We start from the raw sequence: 24,822 nt of genomic DNA on the forward strand, positions 1-24,822 counted from the left end.
CTTCAAAATACTGTGTGGCATACAGGGTACTACATAAGTACAGCAAAAGGTTTAAGTATTCAGGTTTATCTAATAAATCTGAATGCAAATTTTCTATGACTTATATTTTTATCATGAAAATGTTAGTAACCAGGTCTTCTAACAAAACAATACTTCAAATAATATTTTGTAGCCAGCATGACCCCAAGGAATAATACAGCCACAACTTTGATCAGATTGAAAAATCAGGTCACAATGTGAAGAAACAAATAAAAATATAAAACATATTTCAGATCAGAGGTAAATGAAAAATTATGAGTGCATGCCATCAGAATTGACTGGCTCTTTTGGTTAGTTCTAAGAAAAACATTTCTTTTTAAAATTTCTTCATACTTTTTAAAAAATCTGATGTAAAAATTAACCTTACAATTATTTAATATTTAAGATTTTGGCCTCGTAAATATTAGAAGTTAAACCTGGTGAACTAACTACAATAGAAAATAAAAATAAACTATGTACCCCATACTGTCTCACTGAATGTCACTCTGAAGACATTCATATCATTCATAATTTACCAAATTTTACCATACCGTATCTTGTTAAGCAGTGTTCAAGAAGCACAGTTCACATTTCACTGATCAAGAGATGAAAGTTATCACATTTTTACATATATTGAAGGCATGTTGAAGTTTCCGCTGACCCAATCTAAGGTACCTGTAAGAGTACATTCTCTCAATATTTAAAATCATTCCTTTAATTATGTGAGCTATACACTCCAGACATTCTAATTTCTTTTTTGCTACTACAGAAATAATGCTAGTTCAATTTCAGGTCAACTACAATGTCTGGCTTAGCCTCTAATGTATTTTGTTTTCACTGGAAATGTTCTAATTATAAAGCACTACAGCTCAACAGGCTATCATTAAAAACAAATGCAGACCAAAAACTGTTTTTCCATTTAGTTTAGATGTCACTTAGATTGAGTATAGTCTAACTTAAAAAATACTAGGAATGATGTGGAAAAGCATTTAGCTGTATCCTATGCTTGAGTAATCTAACAATAACAAACAAACATAACCATCATCACTAACAGTAAGAGACAAAACAAGGTACCCAGTTCAAACTCCACAAGTATTTTTAGTGTCCTAAGGAAATCTGCTTGCCTAAGGTTTATTAACATTTTTCAAAATTACATTGTAAATATTCTGATTTCCTATCTTATAATATAGTGATTCAGTACGTAAGTCCACCATCAATTACTTTTATTAAAGGCAGAAAGCATCATAAAATTAAGCTAAGCATGTACTGAAAGTTAAAATATAGGCAATTGGTAGTATTAATATTTGCCTATTTTATATCCATTTTTTAAAATTACTCTGTTCAGGTTATATTTCACTTTGTTTGGAATACATATTATTGATTAGTGAATAAAATCAGATATAAAAACTTGGGAGGAAAAAGAATATTTTTCCTTTTATGTCATAAAAAGAAAGGATCTTCACAAGGAAAGACAGCTAATAGATAAAATCATTTTTTTTAACACAGTAAGAAAAGCCTAGTTTTCTTTAAGAGGAAATCAATTTAACAAACAAGTCACAGTAATTCTGCCAGGATGTTCTTGAGATTAGAGAATGATTTGAGGCTTCATTTTATCTGTGACACAACAATTCAAAATGTTGGAAAACTACAATAACTTCAAGTGCAAATATGAAAACATTTTCAAGTATGAAAGCAGTCTGGTGATTGATTAACTTATCTGCCATTAAAGAGTTATAATTTCTAGTCAACTTTTCAAATGACACTGACATATTTGCATTTTGTTCCAGTAGTGAATGTTAGTTATACTTGACATTTTCTGTGAGAAATTTTGCATATTAGCATATTTACATAATATGGTCATCAATAAACAATAAATATATTTGATATGTCTTTCACCCATCACCTATCAAAACCGGTCTTAATTATGACAGTGAAAAGTAATTGATATAAAGTTTGACATGTTTTCTCTCAACACTTTTATGAATCACTGAAACTTTACTAAATAATATGCTGATTCAAAAACAAAACTCTAATTATAATCCTACATTAGTAAAATTTTTACTGTGAAACTAAATGTTCTCAGACTGCAAAGTCACTGTAGAATGAAAAGTTATGAGTTGAATTGTAGAATTTCTTGCATTAGTCTTACAGCATCTGGGATTTAAAGACAAAAAGTCAGGAGACCATCTAGGCAAAATTTATACCAATTATATGTTTTAGCTCCCACCAATTGCCAACAATAATGATGCCTTTGAATAGCTCCATGATACCAAACTTAAGTCATATTAATGTAGAAATAATAATAGGAAACCAGAGGATACATCACACAAAGAGCTATGTGTAAAAGAAAAGAAAAGTATTATTAATAACTGCTGGGTTTCCAAATGAAATCCAAATTCCCATTCCAATACTGGAACCAATGAAATTGGCACAAAATTCAAAATCCTTAAATTAACTAAACTACATCAAGAGCTAGGACCTAACACAACATATTTGGAAGTGGTTTACATTCAAGATACCACCTCACTTTTTAAAAAGTCAATTTCGTTCCACTTCTTTGTTTCTTTTAGTGCCTGACATTTTCTAAATACAATCACTTTATCTGTTAAAAGGGCTTTACCGCTTTATCTCTCTAGTTGGGAAGAAAAGAAAGAATAGGACGTACAAAGCATAGGTGATTTTTATTCCTACCAATTCAAGTATAAAATTGCAAGAGAGTATAAATGAATCAATGAAAACATATATTCCTTCTAGACATCCATTTCTTCATAAAAACTTTAGTTACTCAATTATGTTATTTAAAGAAAAATAGATGACTATCAAATCAGTAGTAAAAAATTTTTGTTATACATAACAGTGTAAAACATATTTTTATTTCTTTGAATATGTGGGTGATAAATTTAATAAATGAATAGCTTTAGAATTACGTTTTATAAATATATATAGATACCATTAGAAATAAAATATGAAATATAAAGTATTTTTAAAATTATTTTTATTTCTAATGAAGGGGCTGTATTATAAACATGAGTCTATTATGGCTTGAATGACTTTGTCCCCCAATTTACATGTTGAAGGCTAACCACTGATGTGATGGTATTTGGAAGAGATGCCTTTGGGAGGTAACTGAGGTAATGAGCATAGGGTTCTCATAATGGAATTAGTGAACAAAGATCGTGGCATCTGGTCCCATCACTTCATGGGAAACAGATGGGGAAACAGTGGAAACAGTGTCACACTTTATTTTTGGGGGCTCCAAAATCACTGCAAATGGTGATTGCAGCCATGAAATTAAAAGACGCTTACTCCTTGGAAGAAAAGTTATGAACAACCTAGATAGCATATTCAAAAGCAGAGACATTACTTTGCCGACTAAGGTCCATCTAGTCAAGGCTATGGTTTTTTTAGTGGTCATGGGTATGGATGTGAGAGTTGGACTGTGAAGAAAGCTGAGCGCCGAAGAATTGATGCTTTTGAAATGTGTTGGAGAAGACTCTTGAGAGTCCCTTGGACTGCAAGGAGATCCAACCAGTCCATTCTGAAGGAGATCAGCCCTGGGATTTCCTTGGAAGGAATGATGGTAAAGCTGAAACTCCAGTACTTTGGCCACCTAATGTGAAGAGCTGACTCATTGAAAAAGACTGATGCTGGGAGGGATTGGGGGCAGGAGGAGAAGGGGACAACCGAGGATGAGATGGCTGGATGGCATCACTGACTCAATGGACGTGAATCTGAGTGAACTCCGGGAGATGGTGATGGACAGGGAGGCCTGCCGTGCTGCGATTCATGGGGTCACAAACAGTTGGACATGACTGAGTGACTGAACTGAACCGAAGATGAGACAGAGACTAGAGCTTTTTCTCTCTATTTCTCTGTCCAGCAAATGAGGACAGAATAAGAAGGAGGCTCCCTGTGTGCCAAGAAGAGATGGAAGGGATCAAATTTGCTGGTACCTTGATCATGACCTTCCTAGCCTACAGAACAATGAGAATAAATATCTGTCATTTAAGCCACCATATCTATGGTATTTACTTATAACAACCTAAGATGATTAAAACAAAAACCAACAGGCATTAACTAGGATAATTTATGCAAATACTAGAAGCATGTAAGCACTTTAAAATGATAGCTGTATAAAAGGCTGATAAACCAATAACGCACTAAAATTTCCATTGCTATATTTATGACAGCAGAAGCAGTCCCACAAAATGAACAAAATTAAATTAAATAAAAAATTCTGTACTTGCAGTATAACCAGTTCAGTTCAGTTCAGTTCAGTCGCTCAGTTGTGTCTGACTCTTTGTGACCCCATGGACTGCAGCATGCCACATCTCCCTGTCCCTCACCAATTCACGGAGTTTACTCAAACTCATGTCGATTGAGCCAGTGATGCCATCCAACCATCTCATCCTTTGTCGTCCCCTTCTCCTCCCGCCTCCAATCTTTCCCAGAATCAGGGTCTTTTCAAATCAGTAAGTTGCTCACATCAAGTGGCCAAAGTATTGGAGTTTCAGCTTTAGCATCAGTCTTTCCAGTGAATATTCAGGGCTGATTTCCTTTAGGATGGACAAGGTGGATCCCCTGGCAGTCCAAGGGACTCTCAAGAGTCTTTTCCAAAACCACAGTTCAAAAGCAGCAATTCTTCAGTGCTCAGCTTTCTTTATAGTGCAACTCTCACAACCATACATGACTACTGGAAAAACTATAGCCTTGACTAGATGGACGTTTGTTGGCAAAGTAATGTCTCTGCTTTTTAATATGCTGTCTGTTGGTCATAAATTTTCTTTCAAGGAGTAAGTGTCTTTTAATTTCCTGGCTGCAGTCACCATCTGCAGTGATTTAGGAGCCCCCCAAAACAAAATCTGTCACTATTTCCACTGTTTCTCCAATTATTTCTCCTGAGTGATGGGACCGGATGCCATGATCTTAGTTTTCTAAACGTTGAGCTTTAAGCCAATTTTTTCACTCTCCTCTTTCACTTTTATCAACAGGCTCTTTAGTTCTTCTTTGCTTTCTGCCATAAGGGTGGTTTCATCTGCATATCTCAGGTTATTGATGTTTCTCCTGGTAATTTTGATTCCACTTTGTGCTTCATCCAGCCCAGTGTTTCTCATGATGTACTCTGCATATAAGTTAAATAACGAGGGTGACAATTACAGCCTTGATGCACTCCTTTCCCTATTTGGAACCAGTCGGTTGTTCCATGTCCAGTTCTAACTGTTGCTTCCTGACCTGCATACAGGTTTCTCAAGAGGCGGGTCAGGTGGTCTGGTATTCCCATCTCCTTCAGAATTTTCCACAGTTTGTTGTAGTCCACACAGTCAAAGGCTTTGGCATAGTCAATAAAGCAGAAATAGATGTTTTTCTGGAACTCTCTTGCTTTTTCGATGATACAACGGATGTTGGCAATTTGATCTCTGGTCCCTCTGCCTTTTCTAAATCCAGCTTGAACATTGGGAAGTTCACGTACTGTTGAAGCCTGGCTTGGAGAATTCTGAGCATTAATTTGCTAGCATGTGAGATGAGTGCAATTGTGCAGTTGTCTGAACATTCTTTGGCATTGCCTTTATTTGGGGCTGGAATGAAAGCTGACCTTTTCCAGTCCTGTGGCCATTGCTGAGTTTTCCAAATTTGCTGGCATATTGAGTACAGCACTTTCACAGCTTCATCTTTTAAGATTTGAAATAGCTCACCTGGAATTCTATCACCTTCACTAGCTTTTTTTGCAGTGATGCTTCCTAAGGCCCACTAGAATTTGAATTCCAGGATGTCTGGCTCTAAGTGAGTGATCATACCATCATGATTATCTGAGTTGTGAAGACTTTTTTTCATTTATTCTGTGTATTCTTGCCACCTCTTCTTAATATCTTCTATTAAGTCCATATCATTTCTGTCCCTTATTGTGCCCATGTTTGCATGAAATGTTCCCTTCATTTCTCTACTTTTCCTGAAGAGACCTCTAGTCTTTCCCATTCTATTGTTTTCTACTATTTCTTTGCACTGATCACTGAGGAAGGCTTTGTTATCTCTCCTTGCTATTCTTTCAAACTCTACATTCAAATGGGTATATCTTTTCTCCTTTGCTTTTCACTTCTCTTCTTTTTTAGCTATTCGTAAGGCCTCCTTAGAAAACCATTTTGATTTTTTATATTTCTTTTTCTTGGGGAAGGTATTGATCCCTGTCTCCTGTCCAATGCCATGAACCTCCATCCATAGTTCTCCAGGCACTCTATCAGATCTAATCCCTTGAATCTATTTCTCCTTCCACTCCATAATCGCAAGGGATTTGATTTAGGCCACACCTAAATAGTCTAGTAGATTTCCCACAATCACAGAAAACTAAACAATCTGATCACATGGACAACAGTCTTGTCTAACTCAATAAAACTATGAGCCATGCCGTGTAGGGCCACCATGTAGGACGGTTCATGGTGGAGAGTTCTGAGTAAATGTGGTCCTCTGGAGAACAGAATGGCAAACCACTTCACTATTCTTGCTCCCTTGAGAAGTCCATGAACAGTATGAAAAAGCAAAAAGATGGGACACTGAAAGACGAACTCCCTAGGTAGGTAGGAGCCCAATACGCTACTGGAGATCAGTGGAGAAATAACTCCAGAAAGAATGAACGGATGGAGCCAAAGCAAAAACAACACCCAGTTGTGGATGTGACTGGTGATAGAAGCAAAGTCTGATGCTGTAAAGAGAAGTATTGCATAGGAACCTGGAATGTTAGGTCCATGAATCAAGGCAAATTGGAAGGGGTCAAATAGGAAATGGCAAGAATGAACATTGACATTTTAGGAATCAGCGAACTAAAATGGACTGGAATGGGTGAATTTAACTCAGATGACCATTATATTTATTACTTTGGGCAAGAATCCCTTAGAAGAAATGGAGTAGCCATCATAGTCAACAAAAAGAGGAAGTGGAAGAGGAGAAAATGAAAGGAAAAGGAAGACAATGGTTGGTACAAGAGATGGTAACCCTTGTATACACCAAAGGATAACAAATAAATAATAGATAATACAAGGAATTAACTTGCTTCGGGCTCTCTCCCTAACATTTAAGGATAGTGTTAAGATAGTGAAGAGCTTGTTTAATAACTAATTTTTGATATATATATATATATTATTGAAATATTAATCTAAATTACATATGACCCAGTCTAAAGATCTTCTATGCCCTAATTTTCTTTTTTATTTTGATTGCAAGCTTTTGAACTTCTACTTACATATTTTGTAGCAAACTTTTATTGAGTGTGCTATTGATCAAATGTAAGCTGTAATGAACAGTATAAATATTTATTATCTCACGTAGTTTTGGTGAGTTAGAAATCTGGATGTTGCTTAACTGAGTGTTGGGCTTAAGGTCTCTCAAGGTTGTAATCAAGATGTAAGCCAGGGCTGCAGTCTTTTTTAATACAGATCAACTGCAGCTAAACAGGGTTTCCCAGGTGGTTTGCATGAGACACAAACAAGACAGCTTTGATCCCTGGGTTGGGAAGATTCCCTTGTAGGAAGAAATGGCAACTCACTCCAATACTCTTGCCTGGCACCTCACTCCAATACTCTTGCCTGGGAAATCCCATGGACAGAGGAGCCTGGCGGGCTACAGTCCTTGGGGTCACAAGGAATCAGACACGGCTGAGCAAACAAGCACACAGGCATGGAGCTAAAGAACCCTCTTTCAAATTCAGTAAAATGAGTGTGTCCTTAGGACACAAAAACTTCCAGAAGACAAATAAGAGAGACCACCAAGAAAGGCAGCCTAGACATGAATGATCTAATATATAACTGTAATAATTATATTTTTCCCAACAATTAATAAAATAAGACACACAAAAACACCCACAAAAAATAGCCTTTTGAGTTTACTAAGGACATTCATTTGGTTTAGTTTAGCAGAAACAAATAGGAATTGAATTGATTTCTAGGGAGAAAAAAAGATCACAGACAATTTTCAAAGCCGAAGAACTGACTGTTTAAACCTACAACATGACTTCAATCTAAGAAATGGGAAATCCAGAGTCCTATATTTAATCCAACATGATTAAATATAATCACGTGATGAATTCGTGTTAAGAAAAAGGTTCTATATTTGCATGCTGCCTCTTTTAGAATTGAGAATATCTGCACTATTGCTAAATTATTTTCAGATTAGTTTACTATACCTTAAAAACAAGCCAAAACAAACACTGTAGGAACACAGTGAAGCAGAACAATGGATCTATTACACCATACATTTCTTTAAGTATCCTCTTATGGAATCACTCCAGGAGGCTCTGTTGGGCAAAGACTGTGAACATTAAGATAATGACTATCATACACACTTTTTTAAAAAAATATGAGTGATGCAAAGATCATTTGTGAGGTTGCTGGATACCATTCTCTAGTCGTATAAATGACATTCGACTTGCTCTGTAGTACAATTACATTCGACAGGTAATTCATCTTAGGTTGAACTGAGTGTTAAGGTAGTGACGAATTGCTTTGGATCTCCTAAACCACAGAGTACAGAGCTCATCTCATAGGCGCTCTAGTGCACAAAACAGAGTCCTTAGCTCTCATAAATGTTCTATATCTTTACCTGTCTCTACTTCAGCATCAATGGAGAGAAAATAAATATGAGGTACTGTCAGAATTGGTGAACACACGGAAACACTCCAGAAAGAAAAAAATAAATAAATTCCATTGGTTGCACGTGTATAAAATTTAATTTTAATACCAGATGGCATTTGTCATATAAGGACAGATCCTTCTGATTATGACTTACTTGAAAATTCTTTGTATACCATTTATTAAAAATAGTTTATATATACAAATAAAACTGATTAATACCTGATTGAGTTTTACTTCTCTAGTTAGTTTCAGAGAGAACTGGTGTTAATACACACAATCCTGAAAATCTGAGTTATAAATAAAACTTCTGCCTAAAGAACATTTTACATGAATTGGGGAACCTACATGTATAAAACTTTCATCAAGTTATAACTGCTCTTTGAACAACATGAGTTTGAACAGTACAGGTCCACTTATATGGGGTATTTTTCAATAGTAATATTAGAGTACTACACAGCCTGTGAGGTTGGTTGACTTCTCAGATGTGGAGGGCTGACTATAAATTATACTCGGATTAACCCCTGATTGTTCAAGGATCAATTGTATTTTTGTGAAAAGAATGTCAATCTGCATTAAAAAGACTTATTTTCTATGTTCACACATGGGTAGTCTGTTTGATGGGTTTCTTATTCAGATTTTTGGCATACCATAAGTCTTCAAATTTCTAACAAATTACTTTCTGTGTAAGTAAGTTTATGAAAATTTAATAAATGTGTTCCTTTTCCTTCCTACATGTTTTTAGTGATCTAGGCTACCCTTTTGGCTTCAACCAGTTCCCTTTATAGGAGACCATACAGCTAACACACAGGAACCACCCGTACAGCTTCACACAGAACATACTCACTTCCATGCTTCCACTGTCTCTCCTTCTGCTTAGGATGGTCTTTTTCTATTCTAGTACTATATGACTTATTAAAAATTAAGCTCAAATATTAGCTTCCTAGGAGATGTTCAATCTCTTGTTTAAAATTAGATATATTTACTTAGAAACCTATTTTAAACCTTAACAATCTAGCCTGTAAATGTAGTTTGTTTCTTGCCCCACTCCTCACTAGAAGGCAGTTTCTTAGAGAAATAAATCATGGATTCATTGACTTTGTAAGCCTAATTATAGTGGAGTAACTGGAAAATAATACATTTTTTTAAAGTTGTCTGAGTGGGAAAAATGGAAAGAGGAGAAGGCTCTCCTTTAAACTTTTGCATCACAGATTCTAGCAAAGAAAATTATAGAGCATTCATATGTAGGTCTTCAAAAGCATTTTTAAAATGTTTTTTCTTTTTTAAAATTTACTTCAATGGAGGCTAATTACTTTACAATATTGTATTGGTTTTGCCATATATCAACATGAATCTGCCACGGGTGTACATGTGTTCCCCATCCTGAACCCCCCCCCACCATCTCCCTCCCCATACTATACCTTTGGGTTTCTTAACGTAAATATTTTGGAGTGATCCTTCGGTAAAATATCTGTATATTCAGTGTTCATAGGTTAAGAAATGTTCAAAGAAACACAATATTAGGATGCCCCTTAAGGAGGCAGGAAAGAAATTTATCTCTCATTCTGTTTAAAAGCTGCATATGGATATACCGCTAATAAGTGTACCAGGATTATATGAAGTGATTCAGAATCCTTTAATGAAAGCAAAGGCTATTTAATAACCCTTTTTTTTGTAAAAAAAAAATCAGGCTTGATGCAGAAATGCTTCTAAGAACAAGGGAGTTAATTAAGTGAGTTAGTGACCAGTTTGCTAAGAATTATGTTCCTGATCAGAAGGAAACTTGGACAGAAGCATTTTATAGAGACTGTTGTAGACAAAATTGGTTGCCATGATTTTTTTCCTCTACATTTCACTTGAGAAAGCAGCATAGGCCACCAAAGGGGGATGGAAACAATGAGATAATTCATACAATAAAGCAAATTATTTTGTACTTACAAAATGATTGGTCACTTTAATAGGCAGTGAAGAATACATGCTGGTTAACAGCATATCATTTAATGTCATCATTAAAGTATCTGGAAGTGACACGCTGCTGCTGCTAAGTCACTTCAGTCGTGGCCGACTCTGCGACCCCATAAATGGCAGCCCGCCAGGCTCCCCCATCCCTGGGATTCTCCAGGCAAGGACACTGGAGTGGGTTGCCATTTCCTTCTCCAAAGCATGAAAGTGAAAAGTGAAAGTGAAGTCGCTCACTCATGTCCAACCCTTAGCATGGACTGCAGTCTACCAGGCTCCTCTATCCATAGGATTTTCCAGGCAAGACTACTGGAGTGGGGAGCAATTACCTTCTCCGTGGAAGCGACACAGGGCAGCAGAAAAGAAAGTATGAGATGCCACTAATATAAGAGTTATAAGAGACATTTTTAGGAAATCATAGGCTAGGAACTTTCAACTAATTCCCTAGTGGAGAAAAACACCTTTGCCAAACATGGCATTAATTAATTTTCTTCATCATTTTTTAAAAACAGCTTAATAATAGGTTGAGAAGAAAAGGTTTTTATTAAAATTAATATTTAAAAATTTTGCACTTTTATTTTAATAAATACTTCAACTCTTATACAGAAAATACTATGGCCTTGAACCTCTGCTTTGCTTCCTGTTATGGTAGGATACTGAAAGAGGTACTCCCCAGGTCATTAGGTGCCCAACATGCTGCTGGAGATCAGTGGAGAAATAACTCCAGAAAGAATGAAGGGATGGAGCCAAAGCAAAAACAATACCCAGGTGTGGATGTGACTGGTGATAGAAGAAAGGTTCGATGCTGTAAAGAGCAATATTGCATAGGAACCTGGAATGTCAGGTCCATGAATCAAGGAAAATTGGAAGTGGTCAAAGAGGAGATGGCAAGAGTGAACGTCGACATTCTAGGAATCAGCGAACTAAAATGGACTGGAATGGGTGAATTTAACTCAGATAACCATTATCTCTACTACTGTGGGCAGGAATCCCTAAGAAGAAATGGAGTAGCCATCATGGTCAACAAAACAGTCCAAAATGCAGTACTTGGATGCAATCTCAAAAACGACAGAATGATCTCTGCTCCTTTCCAAGACAAACCATTCAATATCACAGTAATCCCAGTCTATGCCCCAACCAGTAATGCTGAAGAAGCAGAAGTTGAACGGTTCTATGAAGACCTACAAGACCTTTTGGAACTAACACCCAAAAAAACATGCCCTTTTCATTATAGGGGACTGGAATACAAAAGTAGGAAGTCAAGAAACATGTGGAATAACAGGCAAACTTGGCCTTGGAATACGGAATGAAGCAGGGCAAAGACTAATAGAGTTTTGCCAAGAACATGCACTGGTCATAGCAAACACCCTCTTCCAACAACACAAGAGAAGACTCTACACATGGACATCATCAGATGGTCAACACTGAAATCAGACTGATTATATTCTCTGCAGCCAAAGATGGAGAAACTCTATATAGTCAACAAAAACAAGACCAGGAGCTGACTGTGGCTCAGATCATGAACTCCTTATTATCAAATTCAGACTGAAATTGAAGAAAGCAGGGAAAACGGCTAGACCATTCAGGTATGACCTAGATCAAATCCCTTATAATTATACAGTGGAAGTGAGAAATAGATTTAAGGGCCTAGATCTGATAGATAGAGTGCCTGATGAACTATGGAATGAGGTTTGTGACATTGTACAGGAGACAGGGATCAAGACCATTCCCATGAAAAGAAATGCAAAAAAGCAAAATGGCTGTTTGGGGAGCCTTTACAAATAGCTGTGAAAGGAAGAGAATCAAAAAGCCAAGGAGAAAAGGAAAGATATAAGCATCTGAATGCAGAGTTCCAAAGAATAGCAAGAAGAGGTAAGAAAGCCTTCTTCCGTGATCAATGCAAAGAAATAGAGGAAAAGAACAGAATGGGAAAGACTAGAGATCTCTTCAAGAAAATTAGAGACACCAACGGAACATTTAATGCAAAGATGGGCTCGATAAAGGATAGAAATGGTATGGACTTAACAGAAGCAAAAGATATTAAGAAGAGATGGCAAGAATACACAGAAGAACTGTACAAAAAAGATCTTTATGATCTAGATAATCACGATGGTGTGATCACTTATCTAGAGCCAGATATCCTGGAATGGAAAGTCAAGTGGGCCTTAGAAAGCATCACTACGAACAAAGCTAGTGGAGGTGATGGAATTCCAGTAGACCTATTTAAAATTCTGAAAGATGATGCTGTGAAAGTGCTGCACTCAATATGCCAACAAATTTGGAAAACTCAGCAATGGCCATAGGACTGGAAAAGGTTAGTTTTCATTCCAATTCTAAAGAAAGGCAATGCCAAAGAATGCTCAAACTACCGCACAATTGCACTCATCTCACACGCTAGTAAAGTAAGGCTCAAAATTCTCCAAGCCAGGCTTCAGCAATACGTGAAATGTGAACTTCCTGATGTTCAAGCTGGTTTTAGAAAAGGCAGAGGAACCAGAGATCAAATTGCCAGCATCCACTGGATCATGGAAAAAGCAAGAGAGTACCAGAAAACATCTATTTCTGCTTTATTGACTATGCCAAAGTCTTTGACTGTGTGGATCACAATAAACTGTGGGAAATTCTGAAAGAGATGGGAATACTAGACCACCTGACCTGCCTCTTGAGAAATCTGTATGCAGGCCAGGAAGGAACAGTTAGAACTGGACATGGAACAACAGACTGGTTCCAAATAGGAAAAGGAGTACGTCAAGGCTGTATATTGTCACCGTGCTTATTTAACCTATATGCAGAGTACATCATGAGAAACGCTGGACTGGAAGAAAGACAAGCTGGAATCAAGATTGCCAGGAGAAATATCAATAACCTCAGATATGCAGATAACACCATCCTTATGGCAGAAAGTGAAGAGCAGCTAAAAAGCCTCTTGACGAAAGTAAAAGAGGAGAGTGAAAAAGTTGGCTTAAAGCTCAACATTCAGAAAACGAAGATCATGGCATCTGGTGCCATCACTTCATGGGAAATAGATGGGGAAACAGTGGAAACAGTGTCACACTTTATTTTTTGGGGCTCCAAAGTCACTGCAGATGGTGATTGCAGCTATGAAATTAAAAGACCTTTACTCCTTGGAAGAAAAGTTATGACCAACCTAGATAGCATATTCTAAAGCAGAGACATTACTTTGCCGACTAAGGTCCGTCTAGTCAAGGCCATGGTTCTTCCTGTGGTCATGTATGGATGTGAGAGTTGGACTGTGAAGAAGTGCTGAAGAATTGATGCTTTTGAACTGTGGTATTAGAGAAGACTCTTGAGAGTCCCTTGGACTGCAAGGAGATCCAACCAGTCCATTCTGAAGGAGATCAGCCCTGGGATTTCTTTGGAAGGAATGATGCTAAAGCTGAAACTCCAGTACTTTGGCCACCTCATAAGAAGAATTGACTCATTGGAAAAGACTCTGATGCTGGGAGGGTTTGGGAGCAGGAGGAGAAGGGGACGACAGAGGATGAGATGGCTGGATGGTATCACTGACTCAATGTACGCGAGTCTGAGTAAACTCCGGGAGTTGGTGATGGACAGGGAGGCCTGGCGTGCTGCGATTCATGAGGTCGCAAAGAGTTGGACACCACTGAGTGACTGAACTGAACTGAACTGTCATTACACTCCATGGAGCCCATACCTCATACACTGCTGCCATTAGGTGACAAGTGATTTCTCTGTATAAGATACCTGAGAAAAATCAGTCAGTATTTTTGGTGTGTTCCATACATGCAGCTCTATTAGTGATTATGTTTATACTTAAACACCAAGCAGTGGTCTCTAAGCTTCTCAATAGCAGTTGAACAGCTTCCTAAATTATAGTTCTATTTATATTTTAGTTTTTTACTAGTTGACTTATCAACAACAAATTAGACAAAATACTTATCCATTGTCTTAAATGAATTAGAAATAGTATTCTCATTTACTTTTTGTCATTTTTTTTTCAAATAATATATATATTATCACAAAATAAAAATTCAACTTACTGAAAAAGAGTGCACAGTTTATATGATGGGAATATATAAGTGATCTTATATCTGCCCCTACTAAATGGTAATGATAAAATCTTATTAGTATCATTAATTCAAATGTGAAAAACAGTGAAATTATATACTCAGTTATGTTCATATTATAAGTGAACATAACGTGTTAACTTGAGTATATTCTAAAAATAATTTATTAATTGAAAGTATATACAGTTTTCAACCCAAAATGACATGCATTACTTCATTTACTCATTCATTTATATATCTTATAGGTCTTATTCTAAATAGCCAATAATTATTACTTATAGTACTACTTTAACTTGGTATATTTTTCTCATACTAAAACTAAACAAGTACATATTTATAAAGTTTCTCAGTGAAATATTTACACTTCATTTGTGATCTTTTATAATATTAAAATATGATAAAAGAAAACTCATTTTAAGATGTTCAAGTACCTCAATATAGCTATTTTAACCATTTAAGTGTAACTTTTTAAACTCAAACTTATATGTTGTTATTTTTTGTGAAACCAATATAAATGTTGTTCTTCATCTATCCATCACTGCTTTTCTAGTAATACACATTTGTGTAAATTGTTGAATTCAAACTTCTTATATTTTGCTCATTTTTGTGAAATCAATGAATTTGTTCTTTATCTATTCATCATCACTTTTTTGCTAATACACCTGTGTATATGTGTGGTGGTGGTGAGAATGTTGAAAATAATTAATTCTGCATAGTATATAAAGGTATAGGTTTCCTCTTTCTGAATAGATACATACATACATATATATACAACTCAATTCATTTATGTGTATATGTGTACTCTCTACATTTATATATACACGCCATTAGAATATACACACATTGACATAAAATATGTAGATGTTTAGAAATGCTTAGTACTTAATAGGTTTAAAAACATATGTATTGCTCACAATTTCTCTTTTCGAAGATGTCTGAGAAATCTAGGAATTCAGATTTTCTGCCTGACTTAAATTTAAAGATAATATCTGGACATTTAAGAAAAAGCAGTCACAATCTATGACCATGAGATCAAGCTTATAGGAAAATTTCAATTATTCAGTGCAATCAGATTATATCAATAGTATTTTGTACATATGAAACTGCTAGAATCATAGAAAGTTTTAAATTCTGGCACTTGCTCTCCCCTGTTCTTGAAAAACATATATTCTACCCTATGTTTCTCTCTTAGAAAAGCTATCTGTACAAAGTAAAACATCAGAGAACTTGCCATTCCTATAGCTGTTTCTTCTAAGATGTTCCTTAAACACAGGTTTTGTTTTTATCATATCAGGTGATTCTGTGATGCCAGGGGTAGAAGCAGCTTGACTCGCAAGCTGGCCTCCACAAGAAATATAGGAAAAACTGTTACTGAGGGCACTAACTTTGACATTAGTATACTGGATAGTAACTTGCCAAATCAATAAACATTTCTCTCAACTGTTTGAATATCAGCTGTCCCAAGTGTACGGACGAGAACAGATATTAGGCATCAAGGAGGCACACAAACATCAGTGAACAGAAGACATGACATGATGGGAACGAAATGATAACAAAAGCCCATCCTATACAGAAGTTACAGGCTAGAAACAAAGGAAAACTGAGAAAAGTTAGCTAATAGTAGAGAAGGAAAAGCAGATAAAGAAAAGTAGTACAGAAGAGGAATAAAGAGCTTGGTAGACTAATGTGACTGTTGACTGTCAAACCACGAGGACCACAGTGACTACTAGAGGATGACAATTCTCCAGTTCGCCATGAGTTCTCTGCTGGACTCACCTGGCACCAGCTTGCAAGAGTTGACTGTGCTCCCTTTTCCCCTAACTCCAGGAAGCTTTTAATTGACCTGGTACCTTGAAATTGGCCATGATAGAGCAATGGGACCACCAAAACTAGCAAATACTACAAATCTGTTTTTCTTTTCAAGAGCTGATTATTAAACAATCACCAGCACACAGCTAGCTAGCTCTGTTTATCTTACTTCTGAGGCTATTCTTTTCCTCCTTCATTCTCTGTTTTCTTTATAAAATAAACTCACTTTTACTGAAGTTGCTTGAGGGGTTTTGTTTTTCTATTTCCCTAACATCCTGAAAAATATTGAATGTACTTTTCTAGTTCTCTTTCCTATTCAGTGAGATTGTTTGAAAGTTTATTATTAATTAGGCATATAGACAATGCATTATGCACAACCAGTTCTGAGATAAATAAGACATTGTACCAACCATCAAATCAATTACAGTCTAACAAAGAAAAACAGGAGATTACCCCAGTGCACTGTCATAGGTACTATAACTGACTCTTTTTTGAGAGCTAAGAGTAAAAACCAAATTTGGCCTTGGAGTACGGATGAAGCAGGGCAAAAGCTAATAGAGTTTGCCAAGAGAATGCACTGGTCAGAGCAAAAACTCTCTTCCAACAACACAAGAGAAGACTGTACACATGGACATCACCAGATGGATAACATCAAAATCAGATTGATTATATACTTTGCAGCCAAAGATGGAGAAGCTCTATACAGTCAGCAAAAACAAGACCAGGAGCTGACTGTGGCTCAGATCATGAACTCCTTATTGCCAAATTCAGACTTAAATTGAAAAGTAGGGAAGACCGAAGACCATTCAGGTATGACCTAAAACAAATCCCTTATAATTATACAATGTAAGTGAGAAATAGATTTAAGGGACTAGATCTGATAGACAGAGTGCCTGAAGAACTACAGACAGAGGTTCATGATATTGTACAGGAACAGGGATCAAGACAATCTAATGGCCATCTGAGGAGGCCTTACAAATAGCTGTAAAAAGAAGAGAAGTGAAAAGCAAAGGAGAAAAGGAGAGATATAACCATCTGAATGCAGAGTTCCAAAGGACAGCAAGGAGAGATAAGAAAGCCTTCCTCAATGATCAATGCAAAGAAATAGAGGAAAAGAACAGAATGAGAAAGACTAGAGATCTCTTCAAGAAATGTAGAGATGCCAAGGGAACATTTCATGCAAAGATGGGCTCAATAAAGGACAGAAATGGTATGGACCTAACAGAAGCAGAAGACATGAAGAAGAGGTGGCAAGAATACACAAAAGAACTGTACAAAAAAGAACTGCACAACCAGATAATCATGATGGTGTGATCACTCACCTAGAGCCAGACATCCTGGAATGTGAAGTCAAATGGGCCTGAGAAAGCATTGGTACGAACAAAGCCAATGGAGGTGATGGAATCCCAGTGGAGCTATTTCAAATCCTCAAAGATGATGCTGTGAAAGTGCTGCACTCAATATGCCAACAAATTTGGAAAACTCAGCAATGGCCATGGGACTGGAAAAGGTCAGTTTTCATTCCAATCCTAAAGAAAGGCAATGCCAAAGAATGCTCAAACTACCTCACAATTGCACACATCTCACATGCTAGTAAAGTAATGCTCAAAATTTTCTAAGCCAGGATTCAGCAATATGTGAACTGTGAACTTTCAGATGTCCAACCAAGTTTTACAAAAGGTAGAGGAACCAGAGATCAAATTGCCAACATCTGCTGGATCATCGAAAAAGCAAGAGAGTTCCAGAAAAACATCTATTTCTGCTTTATTGACTATGCTAAAGCCTTTGACTGTGTGCATCACAATAAACTGTGGAAAATTCTGAAAGAGATGGGAATACCAGACCACCTGACCTGCCTCTCGAGAAACCTGTATCCAGATCAGGAAGCAACAGTTAGAACTGGACATGGAACAACAGACTGGTTCCAAATAGGAAAAGGAGTATGTCAAAGCTGTATATTGTCACCCTGCTTATTTAACCTATATGCAGAGGACATCATGAGACACGCTGGGCTGGAAGAAACACAAGCTGGAATCAAGATTGCTGGGAGAAAATCAATAACCTCAGATATGCAGATGACACCATCCTTATGGCAGAAAGTGAAGAGGAACTAAAAGCCTCTTGATGAAAGTGAAAGAGGAGAGTGAAAAAGTTGGCTTAAATCTCAACATTCAGAAAACGAAGATCATGGCATCTGGTCCCATCACTTCATGGGAAATAGATGGGGAAACAGTATCAGACTTTATTTTTTGGGGCTCCAAAATCACTGCAGATGGTGACTGCAGCCATGAAATTAAAAGATGTTTAGCCCTTGGAAGGAGAGTTATGAGCAACCCAAGGAAAGGAAAGAAAAGTGAAGATAGCATATTAAAACGTAGGACATTACTTTGCCAACAAAGGTCAGTCTAGTCAAGGCTATGGTTTTTCCAGTCGTCATGTATGGATGTGAGATTTAGATTACAAAGAAAGCTAAGCGCTGAAGAATTGATGCTTTTGAACTGTGGTGTTTGAGAAGACTCTTGAGAATCCCTTGGACTGCAAGGAGATCCAACCAGTCCATCCTAAATGAGATCAGTCCTGGGTGTTCATTGGAAGGACTGCTGCTAAAACTGAAACGCCAATACTTTGGCCACCTCATGCGAAGATTGACTCTTTGGAAAAGACCTTGATGCGGGGGGGATTGGGGGCAGGAGGAGAAGGGGATGACAGGGGATGAGATGGCTGGATGGCATCACTGACTTGATGGACGTGAGTTTGGGTAAATTCTGGGAGTTGCTGATGGACAGGGAGACCCTGTGTGCTGCGATTCATGGGGTCTCAAAGAGTTGGACACGATTGAGTAACTGAACTGAACCAAACTGAGGCAACACACAAAGGAAAGATATAGTCCACCACTTGGGAGGAAGTGTTCAGTTCAGTTCAGTCACTCAGTCGTCTCCAACTCTTTGCGACCCCATGAATCGCAGCATGCCAGGCCTCCCTGTACATCACCAACTCCCGGAGTTCACTCATATTCATGTCCATCGAGTCCATGATGCCATCCAGCCATCTCATCCTCAGTCGTCCCCTTCTCCTCCTGCCCCCAATCCCTCCTAGCATCAGAGTCTTTTCCAATGAGTCAGCTCTTCGCATGAGGTGGCCAAAATACTGGAGTTTCAGCTTTAGCATCATTCCTTCCAAAGAAATCTCAGGGCTGATCTCCTTCAGAATGGACTGATTGATCTCCTTGCAGTCCAAGGGACTCTCAAGACTCTTCTCCAACACCAAAGTTGAAAAGAATCAATTTATCGGCGCTCAACCTTCTTCACAGTCCAACTCTCAGATCCATACATGACTACTGTAAAAACCATAGCTTTGACTAGATGGACCTTAGTCGGCAAAGTAATGTCTCTGCTTTTGAATATGCTATCTAGGTTGGTCATAACTTTTCTTCCAAAGTGTAAGCATCTTTTAATATCATGGCTGCAGTCAACATCTGCAGTGATTTTGGAGCCCAAAAATAAAATCTGACACTGTTTCCACTGTTTGCCCATCTACTTCCCATGAAGTGATGGGACCAGATGCCATGATCTTCGTTTTCTGAATGTTGAGCTTTAAGCCAACTTTTTCACTCTCCTCTTTCACTTTCATCAAGAGGCTTTTTAGTTCCTCTTCACTTTCTCCCATAAGGATGGTGTCATCTGCAAATTGAGGTTATTGATATTTCTCCCAGCAATCGTGATTCCAGCTTGTGCTTCTTCCAGCCCAGCGTGTCTCATGATGTCCTCTGCATATAGGTTAAATAAGCAGGGTGACAATATACAGCTTTGACATACTCCTTTTCCTATTTGGAACCAGTCTGTTGTTCCATGTCCAGTTCTAACTGTTGCTTCCTGACCTGGATACAGGTTTCTCGAGAGGCAGGTCAGGTGGTCTGGTATTCCCATCTCTTTCAGAATTTTCCACAGTTTATTGTGATGCACACAGTCAAAGGCTTTAGCATAGTCAGTAAAGCAGAAATAGATGTTTTCTGGAACTCTCTTGCTTTTTCAATGATCCAGCAGATGTTGGCAATTTGATCTCTGGTTCCTCAGCCTTTTCTAAAACCAGCTTGACCATCAGGAAATTCACGGTTCACGTATTGCTGAAGCCTGGCTTGGAGAATTTTGAGCATTACTTTACTTGCATATGAGATGAGTGCAATTGTGAGGTAGTTTGAGCATTCTTTGGCATTGCCTTTCTTTAGGACTGGAATGAAAACTGACCTTTTCCAGTCCTGTGGCCACTGCTGAGTTTTCCAAATTTGTTGGCATATTGAGTTCAGCACTTTCACAGCATCATCTTTGAGAATTTGAAATAGCTCCACTGGGATTCCATCACCTCCACTAGCTTTGTTCGTAGTGATGCTTTCTAAGGCCCATTTGACTTCACATTCCAGGATGTCTGGCTCATGATTCATGATCACACCATAGTGATTATCTTGGTCATGAAGATATTTATTGTACTGTTCTTCTGTGTATTCTTGCCACCTCTTCTTCATATCTTCTGCTTCTGTTAGGTCCATACCATTTCTGTCCTTTATCAAGCCCATCTTTGCATGAAATGTTCCCTCGGTATCTCTAATTTTCTTGAAGAGATCTCTAGTCTTTCCCATTCTGCTGTTTTCCTCTATTTCTTTGCATTGATCGCTGAAGAAGGCTTTCTTATCTCTTGCTATTCTTTGGAACTCTGCATTCAGGTCCTTATATCTTTCCTTTTTTCCTTTATTTTTCACCTCTCTTCTTTTCACAGCTATTTCTAAGGCCTCCCCAGACAGCCATTTTGCTTTTTTGCATTTCTTTTCCACAGGGTTGGTCTTGATCCGTGTCTCCTGAAGAATGTCACGAACCTCATTCCATAGTTCATTAGGCACTCTATCTATCAGATCTAGGCCCTTAAATCTATATCTTAATCCCACTGTATAATCATAAGGGATTTGATTTAGGTCATACTTGAATGGTCTAGCAGTTTTCCCTACTTTCTTCAATTTAAGTCTGAATTTGGTAATAAGGAGTTCATGATCTGAGCCACAGTCAGCTCCTGGTCTTGTTTTTGTTGACTGTATAGAGCTTCTCCATCTTTGGCTGCAAGGAATATAATCAATCTGATTTCAGTGTTGACCATCTGGTGATGTCCATGTGTAGAGTCTTCTCTTGTGTTGTTGGAAGAGGGTGTTTGCTATGACCAGTGCATTTTCTTGGCAAAACTCTATTAGTCTTTGCCCTGCTTCATTCTGCATTCCAAGGCCAAATTTGCCTGTTACTCCAGGTGTTTCCTGACTTCCTATTTTTGCATTCCATTCCCCTATAATGGAAAGCACATCTTTTTCGGGTGTTAGTTCTAAAAGGTCTTGTAGTTCTTCATAGAACCGTTCAACTTCAGCTTCTTCAGCGTTACTGGTAGGGGCATAGACTTGGATTACCGTGCTATTGAATGGTTTGCCTTGGAAAAGAACAGAGATCACTCTGTCGTTTTTGAGATTGCATTCAAGTACTGCATTTCAGACTCTTTTGTTGACCATGATGGCTACTCCATTTCTTCTGAGGGATTCCTGCCTGCACTAGTAGTTATAATGGTCATCTGAGTTAAATTCACCCATTCCAGTCCATTTTAGTTCGCTGATTCCTAGCATGTCGACGTTCACTCTTGCCATCTCCTGTTTGATCACTTCCAATTTGCCTTAATTCATGGACCTAACATTCCAGGTTCCTATGCAGTATTGCTCTTTATAGCATCGAACCTTCTTCTATAACCGGTCCTATCCACAATTGAATGTTGCTTTGGCTCCATCCCTTCATTCTTTCTGGAGTTATTTCTCCACTGATCTCCAGTAGCATGTTGGGCACCTACTGACCTGCAGAGTTCCTCTTTCAGTATGCTATCATTTTGCCTTTTCATACTGTTCATGGGGTTCTCAAGGGAAGAATACTGGTTGTCCATTCCCTTCTGAAAATATTACTCAAAATATTTAATAGTGGATCTCTGAGTTAATGATGACTAAGTTTTGATTATATAGATGGCGCAAGTTGAGTCGCCAGTACCTGAGATGTGATCATAGTCTCATGCTTCACTATTTTCCCTGCAACAAATTATTTGCCCACCTCTCATCTGGCATTTTTCTGGCCCTTTGGTTCCATGCATCAAATGACTAAGACTCTGAAACACTATTTAGAACAATGACTTTAATTCTTTTTACTCAATCCTACTTTAAAAGTATGACAAAATACTAGTTAAATATGATAGATGTTTTTATAAAGGGAAACTTATTTTTATTTATGATGAAAAGAGAAAAAGGGTTGTTTTCAAATTATTTAGTTTATTCTGGGTTTAATCTGATGAGTCTTCATAAATTGATTTTGAGTTTCAATAATGTTTGTCAGTGGAAAAACATATGTTTACTTAATGAAACTTAAGTACTTTTATTCATAAGTACTTATGAAAAATATGCAAGGCAATTTGATAGGTATTTTGGAAGATATAAACATATATGTGTCTGCATATATATAATATATATATATATATATACATATAGATAGATAGATAGATAGATAGATATGAAAGTGAGCAGCACCCTGTTGGGTACAGCCTTTCGGTGCCCCTGTTTCTTATTTGTAGGAAATAGGCCCCATTCAGCGCCCTCTGAGTTCCAAAGGGCAGATTCAAACAGCTGTTTATCTGGAAAGGAGGAAATGCAGAAACAAAGGAGAAACAGATAAGAAACAATAATGCACTGGTAAAGCTGAGTCTTGGTTCCTCTTCAGGAAAATGCATAACAATATCTCTGAGTTCTTCTGCAGAAGTTAAAGCCTTCACCCAGGTGGAGGATGGTAACTTCAGGCTGAGCACAAGATTCCTAGAATGTTCCCTGTTACCTCACCATCAATCAATCAGAACAAAATATGCACACAATGGAAGATAAGAAGACCCTGAAATGAATTGAAATGAAGCTGCTCAGTCATGTCCGACTCTTTGCAACCCCATGGACTATAGCCTACCAGGCTCCTCCGTCCCTGGGATTCTCCAGGCAGGAACATTGGAGTGGGTTGCCATTTCCTTCTCCAGGAGATCTTCCCAACCCAGGGATCAAACCTGGGTCTCCCATATTGCAGGCAGATGCTTTAGCATCTGAGCCACCAGGGAAATCGTAAGAAGACTCTGACTCCCCTTCAAATGATTCTTCCTTTAAAAGCTTTGATGGTCAAGCAGAATCTTGGTAATTGGTTTTAGGACATGAGTCTGCCTCCTCCCCAGGTTGTTGACCTACTGAACAAAATAATCTTTCCTTTCCAACCAACACTTGTGTCTCAAGTATTGACTTTCAAACATAAGCAGCCAAACCTGAGTTTGATACACACACACACACACACACACACACACACACACACAGGCTTATACACACACACACACACACACACACACACACACATATACACATATGGTTTTTGTCCTCTAACAGTTCAAATTTTGACATGAGAACTGGGAACATAATTTTCAAAACTTTTCAATTCTTGTTAAAAAAAAAGGTAAGAAAATTCATGTGTGTGTATAAGTACATCAAAATTTAAAATAGAGGATATTTGACAAATGATATAAAGCTGTTAATAATAATTGAACATGTTATATAACATTGGGCTTCCCAGGTGATGCTAGTGGTAAAGAATCTGCCTGCCAATGCAGCAGATGCAAGAGACCTAGGTTTAATCCTTGGGTTGGGAAAATCGTTGGAAAAGACAACCCACTCCTGGAAAACATCCCACTGACAGAGGAGCCTGGCAGGCCACAGTCCATGGGGTTGCAGAGTTGGACACAACTGAGCACTTGTCACTTGCAGCAGGATATAAAACCACGAAACAAATCTACAGTCTGTTCAGAAACTTTAGACACTAAAAGAGACGACACTATCTAACTTCAATTTTAAAACTTATTTTGTTATTCTACAAGAATCATGTCTTAAAGTTTTGAAAAGTTGACTGTATTGAAATAATTACAAGTTATGCAAACCATGGAGATGATATTTGGCATTTGAAATTAAATATTAAGAGCCCCTTGATGAGGGTGAAAGAGCCAGCTTAAAACTTAACATTGAAAAAAAAAAAGAAAACTAAGATCATGGCATTTGGTTCCATCACTGCATGGCAAAATAGAAGGGGAAAAGGTGGAAGCAGTGACAGATTTCCTCTTCTTGGCTCTAGAATCACTATAGATGGTGATTGCAGCCATAAAATTATAAGATGACTGCATCTTGGTAAGAAAGCTATGACAAACCTAGAGTGTATTAAAAAGCAAAGACATCACTTTGCAGACATAGGTCCATATAGTCAAGGCTATGGTCTCTGCAGTAGTCATATACAGAT

General features: G+C 37.6%; 1 protein-coding gene and 1 pseudogene across 7 annotated transcripts in view; one reads left to right on the forward strand and one right to left on the reverse strand.

Moving 5' to 3' along the window:
• The window catches only part of CCSER1 (coiled-coil serine rich protein 1), a 1,491,420-nt gene that overhangs the window by 813,135 nt on the left and 653,463 nt on the right, over nt 1–24,822 (reverse strand). The window lies entirely within an intron of this gene.
• On the forward strand, nt 11,393–12,170 carry LOC132660004 (craniofacial development protein 2-like; annotated as a pseudogene).

Source organism: Ovis aries, chromosome 6 (genome assembly GCF_016772045.2).
Source record: "Ovis aries strain OAR_USU_Benz2616 breed Rambouillet chromosome 6, ARS-UI_Ramb_v3.0, whole genome shotgun sequence".
NCBI classification, from domain to species: domain Eukaryota; kingdom Metazoa; phylum Chordata; class Mammalia; order Artiodactyla; family Bovidae; genus Ovis; species Ovis aries.